At 39.8% G+C, this 15,796-nt stretch overlaps 2 non-coding genes and 1 pseudogene across 2 annotated transcripts; all 3 read right to left on the bottom strand.

Moving 5' to 3' along the window:
* Window positions 1-958: 958 nt before the first annotated feature.
* On the bottom strand, window positions 959-5,117 carry LOC117149717. Its single transcript, XR_004460473.1, has one exon. It is a non-coding gene; the product is annotated as a large subunit ribosomal RNA (ribosomal RNA).
* A 416-nt stretch (window positions 5,118-5,533) lies between these two features.
* Window positions 5,534-5,683, bottom strand: LOC117149719 (annotated as a pseudogene).
* Window positions 5,684-6,366: 683 nt separating this feature from the next.
* Window positions 6,367-8,359, bottom strand: LOC117149720. Its single transcript, XR_004460474.1, has one exon. It is a non-coding gene; the product is annotated as a small subunit ribosomal RNA (ribosomal RNA).
* Between the last annotated feature and the right edge of the window lie 7,437 nt (window positions 8,360-15,796).

Raw genomic sequence — 15,796 nt, forward strand, 5'->3', positions numbered from 1 at the left:
CATATGCGTCACTAAATTGATGACGAGGTATTTGCAACTTGATACAATTCTTTAAAGTTTTTATATCAAAAATTATATGATAGGGACAATATCATATGCGTCACTAAATTGATGACGAGGTGTTTGGCAACTTGACACAATTCATTAAAGTCTTTATATTAATTATATGATAGAGACAATATCATATGCGTCACTAAATTGATGACGAGGTATTTGGCAACTTGATACAATTCTTTAAAGTTTTATATCAAAATTATATGATAGGGACAATATCATATGCGTCACTAAATTGATGACGAGGTGTTTGGCAACTTGACACAATTCATTAAAGTCTTATATTAATTATATGATAGAGACAATATCATATGCGTCATAAATTGATGAGAGGTATTTGCAACTTGATACAATTCTTTAAAGTTTTTATATCAAAAATTATATGATAGGGAACAATATCATATGCGTCACTAAATTGATGACGAGGTGTTTGGCAACTTGACACAATTCATTAAAGTCTTTATATTAATTATATGATAGGCAATATCATATGCGTCACTAAATTGATGACGAGGTATTTGGCAACTTGATACAATTCTTTAAAGTTTTTATATCAAAAATTATATGATAGGGACAATATCATATGCGTCACTAAATTGATGACGAGGTGTTTGGCAACTTGACACAATTCATTAAAGTCTTTATATTAATTATATGATAGGGACAATATCATATGCGTCACTAAATTGATGACGAGGTATTTGGCAACCTTTAAAGTCTTTATATCAAAAATACGATAGGGACAATATCATATGCGTCACTAAATTGATGACGAGGTATTTGGCAACTTGATATAATTCTTTAAAGTCTTTATATCAAAAATTATATGATAGGGACAATATCATATGCGTCACTAAATTGATGACGAGGTGTTTGTTTGGCTACAGGAAAAATCATTTATTTATCGAATCATCAAGCAAAGGATAAGCTTCAGTGGATCGCAGTATGGCAGCTGCTCAACCACTTACAACACCTTGCCTGTTACAAAAGTCGTTTACAATTGATTCTAGGCTTTGTCATTGTATTAAATAATGCTTTTATATGTAACTAGCGCGGCATCAGGTGATCGAAGATCCTCCTAATTTACTATGTTACAAATTACATTGGCATCACATCCATTGTCGTTTATAAAATAAATTATAAACTTTAAATGGTTTAGAAGCCATACAATGCAAATTGCCCCTTATTTATCATTGCAGTCCAGCACGGATACGACCTTAGAGGCGTTCAGGCATAATCCAACGGACGTAGCGTCATACCACTGTTCGCTCGAACAAGTATTGTGCCATTGGTCCGTACCTGCGGTTCCTCTCGTACTACGCAGGAATGCTGTCGCAACAACGTTTTCATTAGTAGGGTAAAACTAACCTGTCTCACGACGGTCTAAACCCAGCTCACGTTCCCTTGCATGGGTGAACAATCCAACGCTTGGTGAATTTTGCTTCACAATGATAGGAAGAGCCGACATCGAAGGATCAAAAAGCGACGTCGCTATGAACGCTTGGCCGCCACAAGCCAGTTATCCCTATGGTAACTTTTCTGACACCTCTTGTTAAAAACTCTTTAAACCAAAAGGATCGATAGGCCGAGCTTTTGCTGTCCCTGTGTGTACTGAACACCGAGATCAAGTCAGCATTTGCCCTTTTGCTCTATGTGTGGTTTCTGTCCGCACTGAGCTGGCCTTGGGACACCTCCGTTATTATTTGAGAGATGTACCGCCCCAGTCAAACTCCCTACCTGGCAATGTCCTTGAATTGGATCATACCTGAGTAATTGGAGTTATACCAAATTTTCAAATCAAAAATACATAAATGCATCGTTTTATTAAAGAATTTGTTTGCGATTATATAACAAACTCGTGATACTTTGATCAAGAAGCTTGCATCAAAACCCAATACATAAGATATAATAAATATATCCGTATAATGGCTAGGAAATGATACACGTTCCATTTAATCAAGTAAGTAAGGAAACAATAAGAGTAGTGGTATTTCATTGACGATACCAACCGAGGTCTAATATCTCCCACTTATTCTACACCTCTTATGTCTCCTTACACTGCCAGATTAGAGTCAAGCTCAAAAGGGTCTTCTTTCCCCGCTAATTATTCCAAGCCCGTTCCCTTGGCTGTGGTTTCGCTAGATAGTAGATAGGGACAGTAGGAATCTCGTTAATCCATTCATGCGTCACTAATTAGATGACGAGGCATTTGGCTACCCCCTAAGTTGCATTGCCCCGGTGCGCGCCCTTCTTCTAAGGTTACACCTGGTCTGCCAGCGGGACACAAGTTCAAACCATGCCTTTTGTGTCCAGTTAAATTGCCTGTAAAGTTTCCGTTGGCCCCAAATAAATTTTAATAATTTGCAAGACAAACGGCGTGCTTACAAAGCCGCCTCCCGGGGAACCTCAATTAACCTAAAGCCCCAAACAACCATGATTTACTCCAAGCCCCTTTGTCGGTAACATCTGGTTAGGTCTCCCTAGACCCCACTAAGGACATTCAGAGCACTGGGCAGAAATCACATTGTGTCAACACCCGCTAGGGCCATCACAATGCTTTGTTTTAATTAGACAGTCGGATTCCCCAAGTCCGTGCCAGTTCTGAATTGATTGTTAATTGATAATCGTTATAATTGATAAGAACTAATTGGTTTAACCCAAATAGTATTCTTAAAAATTTTAGCAAGAAAGTTCCACAATTGGCTACGTAACTAAACTATCCGGGGAACAAGTAACTAACATAAATGCTAGAAACTCTATTTACCCAGAACGAGCACATAAACCATGTTATTGTTTCCCAATCAAGCCCGACTATCTCAATCTTCAGAGCCAATCCTTATCCCGAAGTTACGGATCTAATTTGCCGACTTCCCTTACCTACATTATTCTATCGACTAGAGACTCTTCACCTTGGAGACCAGCTGCGGATATTGGTACGGCCTGTTGAGAAGTTTGCGTGTCCCCACCATAAATTTTCAAGGTCCGAGGAGAAAATATCGACACAACAGTATATGTCATGCTCTTCTAGCCCATCTACCATATCTCTCTGCGAAAGACTTCCATGGTAGTACGGCTATAAAACAGAAAAGAAAACTCTTCCGATATCTCTCGACGGCTTCTTTATGGTCGTTCCTGTTGCCAGGATGAGCACGAGGCCCATATTTAATAACAAACGGATACTCAACAGGTTACGGAATTGGAACCGTATTCCCTTTCGTTCAAAATTATTCAAGTGTATTATATTCGCTTTGTTTATATAGTTAGGCATTTTTGTTTTACTTGAAAATTTTCGGCTTTCGCCTTGAACTTAGGACCGACTAACTCGTGATCAACCACTGTTCACACGAAACCCTTCTCCACTTCAGTCCTCCAAGGTCTCATTCGATTATTTGCTACTACCACCAAGATCTGTACCAATGGCAGCTCCATGCAGGCTTACGCCAAACACTTCTACGCATACCATTGTAACCTTCCTACTCACTAAAGTTTCAAAATTTATATCACAAGTAATAAATCATCTACTTTAGCGGTAATGTATAGGTATACACTTAAGCGCCATCCATTTTAAGGGCTAGTTGCTTCGGCAGGTGAGTTGTTACACACTCCTTAGCGGATTTCGACTTCCATGATCACCGTCCTGCTGTTTTAAGCAACCAACGCCTTTCATGGTATCTGCATGAGTTGTTAATTTGGGCACGTAACATTACGTTTGGTTCATCCCACAGCGCCAGTTCTGCTTACCAAAAGTGGCCCACTGGGCCATTATATCATAACCTTGAACTTCATATCAAGAAAGTTAAGGTTCTTACCCATTTAAAGTTTGAGAATAGGTTAAGATCGTTTCGACCTAAGGCCTCTAATCATTCGCTTTACCAGATAAGATTATTTTATATAATATTAAAATGCACCAGCTATCCTGAGGGAAAACTTCGGAAGGAACCAGCTACTAGATGGTTCGATTGGTCTTTCGCCCCTATACTCAATTCTGACAATCGATTTGCACGTCAGAACTGTTTCGGTCTTCCATCAGGGTTTCCCTGACTTCAACCTGATCAAGTATAGTTCACCATCTTTCGGGTCACAGCATATATGCTCAAGGTACGTTCCAGTTAGAGGCATAAATAATATAAATATACTTTACATAACTATATAGAACGCCCCGGGATTGTGTTAATTAGCTATAAATAGCTAAAAAACTAATCCATTATTAGTCAAGTTAATTACGCTATTAGGTTTACATCCCAATAACTTGCACATATGTTAGACTCCTTGGTCCGTGTTTCAAGACGGGTCCCGAAGGTATCCTGAATCTTTCGCATTGTTAATCATACAAGAGCATATAATAAACACAAAAATCAATGATAATTATGCCATTATATAATTCCGAAAATTAACGCTCTGTAATAATATAAATCTATCAGCACTTTATCAAATTAATAACATTTATTCTGTGTTAAAATGCAAGCATTTAATTGGAATAACTATAAGTTATATTTTATGATAAATTTGGGATATGCTAATAGATTACAATGTCCTTATATGGAAAAATGCACATTATTCTTAATATATTATTTAAATATTACAATTTTAATGATGAATTTTCCCATAACGGATATTCAGGTTCATCGGGCTTAACCTCTAAGCAGTTTCACGTACTGTTTAACTCTCTATTCAGAGTTCTTTTCAAACTTTCCCTCACGGTACTTGTTTACTATCGGTCTCATGGTTATATTTAGTTTTAGATGGAGTTTACCACCCACTTAGTGCTGCACTATCAAGCAACACGACTCTTTGGAAAATCATCTAGTAATCATTAACGTTATACGGGCCTGGCACCCTCTATGGGTAAATGGCCTCATTTAGAAGGACTTAAATCATTAATTTCTCATACTAGAATATTGACGCTCCATACACTGCATCTCACATTTTGCCATATAGACAAAGTGACTTAGTGCTGAACTGTTTTCTTTTCGCTCGCCGCTACTAAGAAATCCTTGTTAGTTTCTTTCCTCCCTAATTAATATGCTTAAATTCAGGGGGTAGTCCCATATGAGTTGAGGTTGTATATATAACTATTTTTTGCCATAAATTCTTTATTATAAATGATAAAACAATCAATTAAATTCGTTATAAATAGTTCCAATAGTTCTTGTAAGCAAAGTTATTTTTTATCCATTTAACGAACCAACGAAGAATATAACAAAACCAAGATTTTTCTTTTTCCGAATCATTAATAAGAGACAATTCTAGATGAAAAATATTTCAATTTTTTATGCTAGACATTTCTCAGTATTATTTGATTGAAAAGAAAATATTTCTCTTCGTTTTCACATTCAAATGTGAGATAATGTTTTTCATTTCTTTTTTAATATTATGAATAAAATCATTATTTAATCCAATAATATACATATGCTTATAAAAATTTATAAACAACTTAATTAGCATAGTCTTACAACCTCAACCATATGTAGTCCAAGCAGCACTATAAATTAATTAAAGTACATAACAGCATGGACTGCGATATGCGTTCAAAATGTCGATGTTCATGTGTCCTGCAGTTCACACGATGACGCACAGTTTGCTGCGTTCTTCATCGACCCATGAGCCGAGTGATCCACCGCTTAGAGTTTTATAATTCATTTTTATATAATATCAATATTGTTTTTATTGAAAGAAATTAAAAATACACCATTTTACTGGCATATATCATTCCTTCAATAAATTTATTTTATACCTAAAAATAAATGTTGCGATATGTCTTAGTTTCATATAAGCATTATGTATCATAAAAATCTGGTTATGGTTTGCTATTTTGGGTGACACATACTGCAAAATTTATATAAAACATTAACCTGATGGATGACAGGTACAAACATTGTATATTTTAGGTTGTTGCATTAGCCAACGTATGCTCATAACATAGATGAACAATACATATTCGCAACGCGTGTATATTATGGTCCATATACACACACACTTATTTTGAATACCACATTCAAAATTATTTTAATTTTAATTCGACTTCTACTTTCAAATTTTGTTCAGTTTCTTCGATTTCCATTTTCGAGAATTTGTTTTTATAGGAACGCCATTGTTGTAGTAGGTACTGCCACAAATACGCACAACAACATTAATAATGTTAAAGTCTTTTTATGAGGTTGCCAAGCCCCACATATAAAATAAAAGCCATCTTCATTTTATTTTGACTTTAACTTTTGATTCCGTGGAATCATTTTGTAATATTTTTATTTTGGTAAATTGTATTTATTTGTATTATAACAAATGTTTATTAACGATAAGGATATTATACAATAATGATCCTTCCGCAGGTTCACCTACGGAAACCTTGTTACGACTTTTACTTCCTCTAAATAATCAAGTTCGGTCAACTTTTGCGAAACAACCGTAACACGCAAGGCGTCACAGTGATCACGTCCGGAGACCTCACTAAATAATTCAATCGGTAGTAGCGACGGGCGGTGTGTACAAAGGGCAGGGACGTAATCAATGCGAGTTAATGACTCACACTTACTGGGAATTCCAAGTTCATGTGAACAGTTTCAGTTCACAATCCCAAGCATGAAAGTGGTTCAGCGGTTTACCCGGACCTCTCGGTCTAGGAATACACGTTGATACTTTCATTGTAGCGCGCGTGCAGCCCAGGACATCTAAGGGCATCACAGACCTGTTATTGCTCAATCTCATTATTGCTAGACGCAATTTGTCCATTTAAGAAGCTAGTGTCCTTATAATGGGACAAACCAACAGGTACGGCTCCACTTACATAAACACATTCAAACACAATAAACATTTTACTGCCACCATGAATGAAGGCTACATAAGCTTCAGCACCATAATCCTGAAGATATCTATTTAATATATTTGAGTCTCGTTCGTTATCGGAATTAACCAGACAAATCACTCCACGAACTAAGAACGGCCATGCACCACCACCCATAGATTCGAGAAAGAGCTATCAATCTGTCTTACACACTTATGTTCGGACCTGGTAAGTTTTCCCGTGTTGAGTCAAATTAAGCCGCAGGCTCCACTCCTGGTGGTGCCCTTCCGTCAATTCCTTTAAGTTTCAGCTTTGCAACCATACTTCCCCCGGAGCCCAAAAGCTTTGGTTTCCCGGGAAGCGACTGAGAGAGCCATAAAAGTAGCTACACCCAATTGCTAGCTGGCATCGTTTATGGTTAGAACTAGGGCGGTATCTGATCGCCTTCGAACCTCTAACTTTCGTTCTTGATTAATGAAAACATCTTTGGCAAATGCTTTCGCTTAAGTTAGTCTTACGACGGTCCAAGAATTTCACCTCTCGCGTCGTAATACTAATGCCCCAAACTGCTTCTATTAATCATTACCTCTTGATCTGAAAACCAATGAAAGCAGAACAGAGGTCTTATTTCATTATCCCATGCACAGAATATTCAGGCATTTGAAGCCTGCTTTAAGCACTCTAATTTGTTCAAAGTAATAGTACCGGCCCACAATAACACTCGTTTAAGAGCACTAGTGCAGGTTTTTAAATAGGAGGAACATATGAAAAAATACAAGTATTTAATCACATATAAGAACTCCACCGGTAATACGCTTACATACATAAAGGTATAGTACTAACCACAATTGTAAGTTGTACTACCCGTATGAAGCACAAGTTCAACTACGAACGTTTTAACCGCAACAACTTTAATATACGCTATTGGAGCTGGAATTACCGCGGCTGCTGGCACCAGACTTGCCCTCCAATTGGTCCTTGTTAAAGGATTTAAAGTGTACTCATTCCAATTACAGGGCCTCGGATATGAGTCCTGTATTGTTATTTTTCGTCACTACCTCCCCGAGCTGGGAGTGGGTAATTTACGCGCCTGCTGCCTTCCTTAGATGTGGTAGCCGTTTCTCAGGCTCCCTCTCCGGAATCGAACCCTGATTCCCCGTTACCCGTTGCAACCATGGTAGTCCTAGATACTACCATCAAAAGTTGATAGGGCAGACATTTGAAAGATCTGTCGTCGGTACAAGACCATACGATCTGCATGTTATCTAGAGTTCAACCAATATAACGATCTTGCGATCGCTTGGTTTTAGCCTAATAAAAGCACATGTCCCATAAGGTTCATGTTTTAATTGCATGTATTAGCTCTAGAATTACCACAGTTATCCAAGTAACTGTTAACGATCTAAGGAACCATAACTGATATAATGAGCCTTTTGCGGTTTCACTTTTAATTCGTGTGTACTTAGACATGCATGGCTTAATCTTTGAGACAAGCATATAACTACTGGCAGGATCAACCAGAATAATGTTTTCCTTCATATTCCATTCATATATTTTGAATCGAAATAAGCAATATAATAGATATATAGATATATAGATTTTTCACTTTATATAATTCCATGATTTTTATTATATTGAATAAAATTCAATATTTCGCCTTTGGGTAAAATTTTAAATATATAAGTAAAAAATCCATTCGATTACGGCCATTTTTATATAGCATTCGTAATCCATATTTTCATTTTTAATTTATACTTGTTTTACCAATATAACAAGAATTTCATCTAATTATTGTAATATATATATTTCTATAATTTTATCTTTTTATACATACATATTTCATTATAAAATATCATTTTATTTCCAACATACATAATTATTGTATCCACACATGTACAATTTTGTTTAACCAATATAAATATTAAGTTAAATCATTTGCATTTTGAAGATAAATTTAAAATTTATCTCTTTTCATATATATCTCTGGTAATATATAACATAAAACCAAGCGCATATGATAATATTTCCACATTTAATATATAATTTTATATTTCTTTCATAAGAATCCATATTTGTATTATACCGTAACGATATAATAATCCAACTATACGGCAGGTAATAAATTAATATTTGCCTGCCTCCAAAAATTAACGATAATATATGGAAACGATTTGTTATTCTATATATAATAGAAACTTGACTTTTGTTTCAACGATATTATCTATAAAGCGTATATTCCTATTATCCGCGGAGCCAAGTCCCGTGTTCTATAGAACTGAGAAACAAATTTGTACGGATAATAATATACTTTATTGTATGTAACCAATATAAACATAATCCGAAATAAATATTTCGAATAATGCGGGAGGTCGGCAACCACTGCCTACCTATAGTAGTTTTTGAACCCGCTGTCCTCAAAGCGGGTATTTTCAATTCCGTTTGCCACCCAACATACGGGCTATTCTCTTATATATTAAGAGATTATAGGAACATTTCATTTTTTTTCCATTATTCATATATAATATGATTATTTTTTCCCTTATACATATAATAATTAATCATTTTCATATGTATATTATTTAATTTACTCATATTATTGCCAAAATCATATGAATACATAAGTTTTGAACAATATGAGAGGTCGGCAACCACTGCCTACCTATAGTAGTTTTTGAACCCTCTGTCGTAATTCCGGTCGTTTACACTACTATACCCTCTCACTATAATGGCTTTTCTCTATAATACTAAGAGAATGTGGGATATTTTCAGCATTTTTTCCCTTATACATATAATAATTAATCATTTTCATATGTATATTATTTAATTTACTCATATTATTGCCAAAATCATATGAATACATAAGTTTTGAACAATATGAGAGGTCGGCAACCACTGCCTACCTATAGTAGTTTTTGAACCCTCTGTCGTAATTCCGGTCGTTTACACTACTATACCCTCTCACTATAATGGCTTTTCTCTATAATACTAAGAGAATGTGGGATATTTTCAGCATTTTTTCCCTTATACATATAATAATTAATCATTTTCATATGTATATTATTTAATTTACTCATATTATTGCCAAAATCATATGAATACATAAGTTTTGAACAATATGAGAGGTCGGCAACCACTGCCTACCTATAGTAGTTTTTGAACCCTCTGTCGTAATTCCGGTCGTTTACACTACTATACCCTCTCACTATAATGGCTTTTCTCTATAATACTAAGAGAATGTGGGATATTTTCAGCATTTTTTCCCTTATACATATAATAATTAATCATTTTCATATGTATATTATTTAATTTACTCATATTATTGCCAAAATCATATGAATACATAAGTTTTGAACAATATGAGAGGTCGGCAACCACTGCCTACCTATAGTAGTTTTTGAACCCTCTGTCGTAATTCCGGTCGTTTACACTACTATACCCTCTCACTATAATGGCTTTTCTCTATAATACTAAGAGAATGTGGGATATTTTCAGCATTTTTTCCCTTATACATATAATAATTAATCATTTTCATATGTATATTATTTAATTTACTCATATTATTGCCAAAATCATATGAATACATAAGTTTTGAACAATATGAGAGGTCGGCAACCACTGCCTACCTATAGTAGTTTTTGAACCCTCTGTCGTAATTCCGGTCGTTTACACTACTATACCCTCTCACTATAATGGCTTTTCTCTATAATACTAAGAGAATGTGGGATATTTTCAGCATTTTTTCCCTTATACATATAATAATTAATCATTTTCATATGTATATTATTTAATTTACTCATATTATTGCCAAAATCATATGAATACATAAGTTTTGAACAATATGAGAGGTCGGCAACCACTGCCTACCTATAGTAGTTTTTGAACCCTCTGTCGTAATTCGGTCGTTTACACTACTATACCCTCTCACTATAATGCTTTTCTCTATAATACTAAGAGAATGTGGAATTTCACATTTTTTCCCTATACATTAATAATTAATATTTTCATATGTATATTATTTAATTTACTCATATTTGCCAAAATCATATGAATACATAAGTTTGACAATATAGAGGTCGGCAACCACTGCCTACCTATAGTAGTTTTTGAACCCTCTGTCGTAATTCCGGTCGTTTACACTACTATACCCTCTCACTTTTTTTTTTTTTTTTTTTTTTTTTTTTTTTTTTTTTTTTTTTTTTTTTTTTTTTTTTTTTTTTTTTTTTTTTTTTTTTTTTTTTTTTTTTTTTTTTTTTTTTTTTTTTTTTTTTTTTTTTTTTTTTTTATTTTTTCACTATAATGCCAAGTCATAGTCATGAACACTCGACCGATAAGTTTGCATGACGTGCCTGCGGCATCGATCAAAGCAAATTGTTAGCAAATTGTTCACAGTTGTAAGTCCCGTTACTTGTGCCCAGCCACTTCGCGTCGCGTGATCTTGTCGCGCGTTTTGATTGGCCCAGCCAACGTACCTAACGGTAGTTCGCACTAACACCATCGCACACCCGAGTGTGCGTGTTATCAGCGCAAAAAACCCAGTGCTCGAAGCAGCGGTATAATTGCAAAGCAGCAGCCACGTGCTGCCTGGCTCACCGGCTTACGGTGCCCAGCTTCCCCCCCCCCCCCCTCCTCACTCCTTATCAACTTTGGAGAAGATGGACTGGCAGGCCCCCCCGCGCACCCACAAGCTTGGAACAACACCACGCAAAAAGGCTCTGAGAACACGCAAGAGCAGCTCCAGCAGCGAGGGAAGCACCTCGCATACAGAGCCGGGCGAGATAAAGCGAAAACCGGCAAAGAAAGCACAGGGAGAGGAGCTGGAAGATAAGCCAAGCACTAGCGCAGCTCTGCGCAAGAAGCTCGCCAACAACGCCTTCGCTTTACTCTCGACCGAAGAAGACGAGTACGACCAAGAGAGCTCTGATGACGAACCCGGACCTAAAGACGATTCCAAGCCCAAGACCCCCGAGAAACCAAAGCCCACCCCGAAGACCATCAAGCCACCTCCGATTTTTATCCCCGATGTGACCAACATCTCGGCACTCGTCAAGATGATCACGACTCTTGTAGGCCCGAAGAACAATTTTACCTACAAGACCGTGAATGGCAACAACGTACGTGTCATGATGCCGGACAAAGAGTCCTATACAGCTCTGCGTCTCCAACTTGTGGCCCAAAACAAGAGGCATCGGACTTTCCAGCCGAAAGATGAACGTGCATACAAGGTTGTCATCAAAGGACTCCACCACTCCACCGATCGTGAGGAAATCATTGAAGACCTTCGCAGACAAGGGCACGCTGTTAGAGATCTGCACAATCCCATTGGCAGAAGAACTAAAGAACCGCTGGAATATTCTTCGCCAACTGGAGCCTTCCAGCAACAACAAAGACGTCTACCAAGTCAAGCGGATCTGCAGGTCGGTAGTAACCATTGAACCGCCGCAGAAGTTCAACGACGTGCCTCAATGCTTCAGGTGCCAAGGATTCGGTCATACACAGCGTTACTGCTTCCTGGAATACCGATGTGTAAAGTGTGGAGGCCCTCACGAATCGAGGGCATGTGAGAAGAGGGAGGACGACAAAGCGTGCTGCTTCCACTGCCAGGCGGACCATCCTGCGTCTTTCAAGGGATGCCCTGCATACAAAAGGGCCAAAGCACTCGCTGCTCCGAAAACAAGGCCCGTCGCTAATGCTAACAAGGCGCCGCCCGTGGCATCACCAAACGTCACCTCTGGCAGGAGCTACCGAGACGCCCTCAACGGAGTGCACGCAGCACCGCAGAATCCCACAACCCCAGTCCAAACCCAAACAGAAACCCCACACTCCGGTCAGATAGAAGCGATGTTCGCTCGCATGGAAGGAATGATGGAAAGGATGATGGAGCGCATGTTCACCCAGATGACACAGCTGGTGGCCACCATTCTCAACAGCAAGTCATGCAACTAAAGCTCCACCTAGTCGTCTGGAATGCGAACGGCCTGCAGAACAGCAAGGCCATAGTCGAGCACCATCTGAAGACCCACCAGATCGATATCCTACTCGTAGCCGAAACCCACTTCTCCCCCAGATCCCACTTTAATATCAGCGGATATGACCTCATCCATGCAGACCATCCTTCTGGCAGAGCACGCGGTGGAGCAGCCATCCTCATCAGGAGCGGTATTCAATACCTAGAGCTGCCCGCGTTTCAGCAAGACTGGGCACAATGTCCTGTCATCAGGATTGTCAGCCCGCAAGGAGATTTAGACATTGGAGCGGTCTACTTTCCCCCCAGATACCGCATAACAGCATCTCACCTCAGTGAGTTCTTCGAGCATTTTGGGCCCCGCTTCATAGCAGCTGGAGATTATAACGCCAAACATTCTTGGTGGGATCGCGCGCCAACAACCCCAAAGGGAAAACTCTGTTTGGGTACCTGCAACGCCACCGACTGGACTGCCACTCCACTGGCGAGCCCACTCACTGGCCAACGAATCCCCTCAAGACTCCAGACCTACTGGACTTTGCTGTGTCGAAAGGCATAGGGCATGCGAAGATCAGCTGCACAACAAATGCTGATCTCCTGTCAGACCACTGTGCAATAAACGTGCTAATCAACACGCCAGTCCTCAGGAAAACCCCGCTCAGAAGGCTCACTGGAAAATATACCGACGCCGCCAAGTTCGCGTCCTGGATGCTCTCCACCGTCAATCCGAACCCCATCCTCAACACACCCAGGAACATTGATGAAGCTATCGGGAATCTCACCAGGCAGATGCAAAACGCTGCGGAATTCGCAAGCCCACCGCCACCAAAGACTGCGAGAACACCTAGCAGGGACCTCCACCTCTGGTCCCCGGAAATTGCGGCACTCGTGACTGAGAAGAGGCGTCTCAGGAGAGTTTGGTTCTTGACGCGCAATCCAAGAGACAAAACAGCGCTCAATCACGCCACAAAGGAGTTGAAGGACAAGATCTCCAGCCTACGCCAGGACTCCTTCCTCAGATTCCTCGAGGAACTCTCTCCCGGGGACCCAGACCACAATCTGTGGAACGTCACCCGCCACATTAAACGACCAGCCAAAAAGGTTTCCGCAGTGCGCAAAGCAGATGGATCCTGGTGCCGTTCGGATGCTGAAAGAGCAGAAGCTTTCGCCGAACACCTTTACAACGCCTTCTCTCCGTTCGACTGCTGCACTGCCGAAGAACATGCTGAAACAGCCCGGTTTCTCAATAGCCCAAGCTCTCCCGGTCCCCCGTTGGAACCAGTCGACCCTGAGGAAGTTGCGCAGGAGATTGCTCTACTGAAGAACAACAAATCTCCAGGCCTGGATCGTATAGATGCGGCGGCCCTAAAAATGCTCCCATTCCGCTGCACACAAATGCTGGCCAGCATTTACAACAGCTGCTTCCGGCTAGGGTACTTCCCGGAAGAGTGGAAAAGAGCAGAGGTTATTGTCCTCCTCAAGCCTGGTAAGCCTGAAGCCAATCTCGCCTCCTATCGTCCGATTAGTTTGCTGGCAATCCTCTCCAAAATACTCGAAAGAGTATTTTTGCGCAGAGTATTGCCAGTACTGGATGAGGCTGGTTTGATCCCCGATCACCAGTTTGGCTTCAGGCGCTCCCACGGAACACCAGAGCAATGCCACCGGCTAGTCGAACGGATCCTCGAGGCATTCGAGCAAAAGAAATACTGCTGCGCTGTAATGCTCGACGTGAAGCAGGCATTCGACAGAGTTTGGCATCCTGGACTCCTCCATAAACTCAAATCCTACCTCCCAAGCCCCCATTTTACCCTCCTCAAATCCTACACTGAGGGAAGAGCATTCCAAGTCAGATGCGGAAGTGCAATAAGCCTACCCAGACTGATCAGAGCTGGAGTTCCGCAAGGCAGTGTGCTCGGACCAATACTGTACACCCTTTACACCGCAGACCTTCCCATAATCCCCTCCAGGAACCTAACTATAGCGACTTATGCAGATGACACGGCTTTCCTCGCCTCCTCATCCGACCCACGAGAAGCCTCCGAAACAATCCAAAGGCAAATGGACGCGCTACATCCCTGGCTCAGCAGGTGGAACATCGTAGTGAACGCGGAAAAATCTACCCAAACAACATTTGCACTAAGGAGAGGAGACTGCCCACCGGTCACGCTAAACGGAGTCATCATTCCCAACGCACCCGCACCCAAGTACCTAGGACTTACCCTGGACCGCAGGCTCACTTGGCGTCCCCACATCGTCAGCAAACGCATACAGGCCGATGCGCGTCTGAGGCAGATGCATTGGCTTATTGGGAGAGGGTCCAAGCTAAGGCAGAACCACAAAATCCTGGTGTACAAGGCAATTCTCAAGCCCATCTGGACCTACGGGATACAGCTATGGGGCACGGCAAGCCACACGAATCGCCTGCGTATACAGCGGTTCCAGAATAGGTGCTTGAGAATTGCCTGTAATGCGCATCCCTACCACGAGAATGTCGCCATACATAGGGAACTTGGAATCCCACAAGTCGCTGATGAAATCTCCAGGCTCAGCGAGAGATACCTGAAAAGGCTCGAAAACCACCCTAACCACCTCGCCACCAACCTGTTAGACAATAGCCAAACAAGCAGACGTCTCATGAGGAGACACCCTCTCGATCTTCCACAACAATAGACAACACATATAAAACCCGCCACAAATACATGTACAATAGTATCCCTTAAGCTAATGTTCCCCCGCAAAACCATTTAATTATTGTCCACTAGGACAGATTTTAAATAAATAAACGCACGCTAAAAAAAAAAAAAAAAAAAAAAAAAAAAAAAAAAAAAAAAAAAAAAAAAAAAACTAAATTGATGACGAGGTATTTGGCAACTTGATACAATTCTTTAAAGTTTTTATATCAAAAATTATATGATAGGGACAATATCATATGCGTCACTAAATTGATGACGAGGTGTTTGGCAACTTGACACAATTCATTAAAGTCTTTATATTAATTA

The sequence above is a fragment of the Drosophila mauritiana genome, unplaced genomic scaffold, assembly GCF_004382145.1.
Source record: "Drosophila mauritiana strain mau12 unplaced genomic scaffold, ASM438214v1 U_292, whole genome shotgun sequence".
In the NCBI taxonomy this organism is placed as follows: domain Eukaryota; kingdom Metazoa; phylum Arthropoda; class Insecta; order Diptera; family Drosophilidae; genus Drosophila; species Drosophila mauritiana.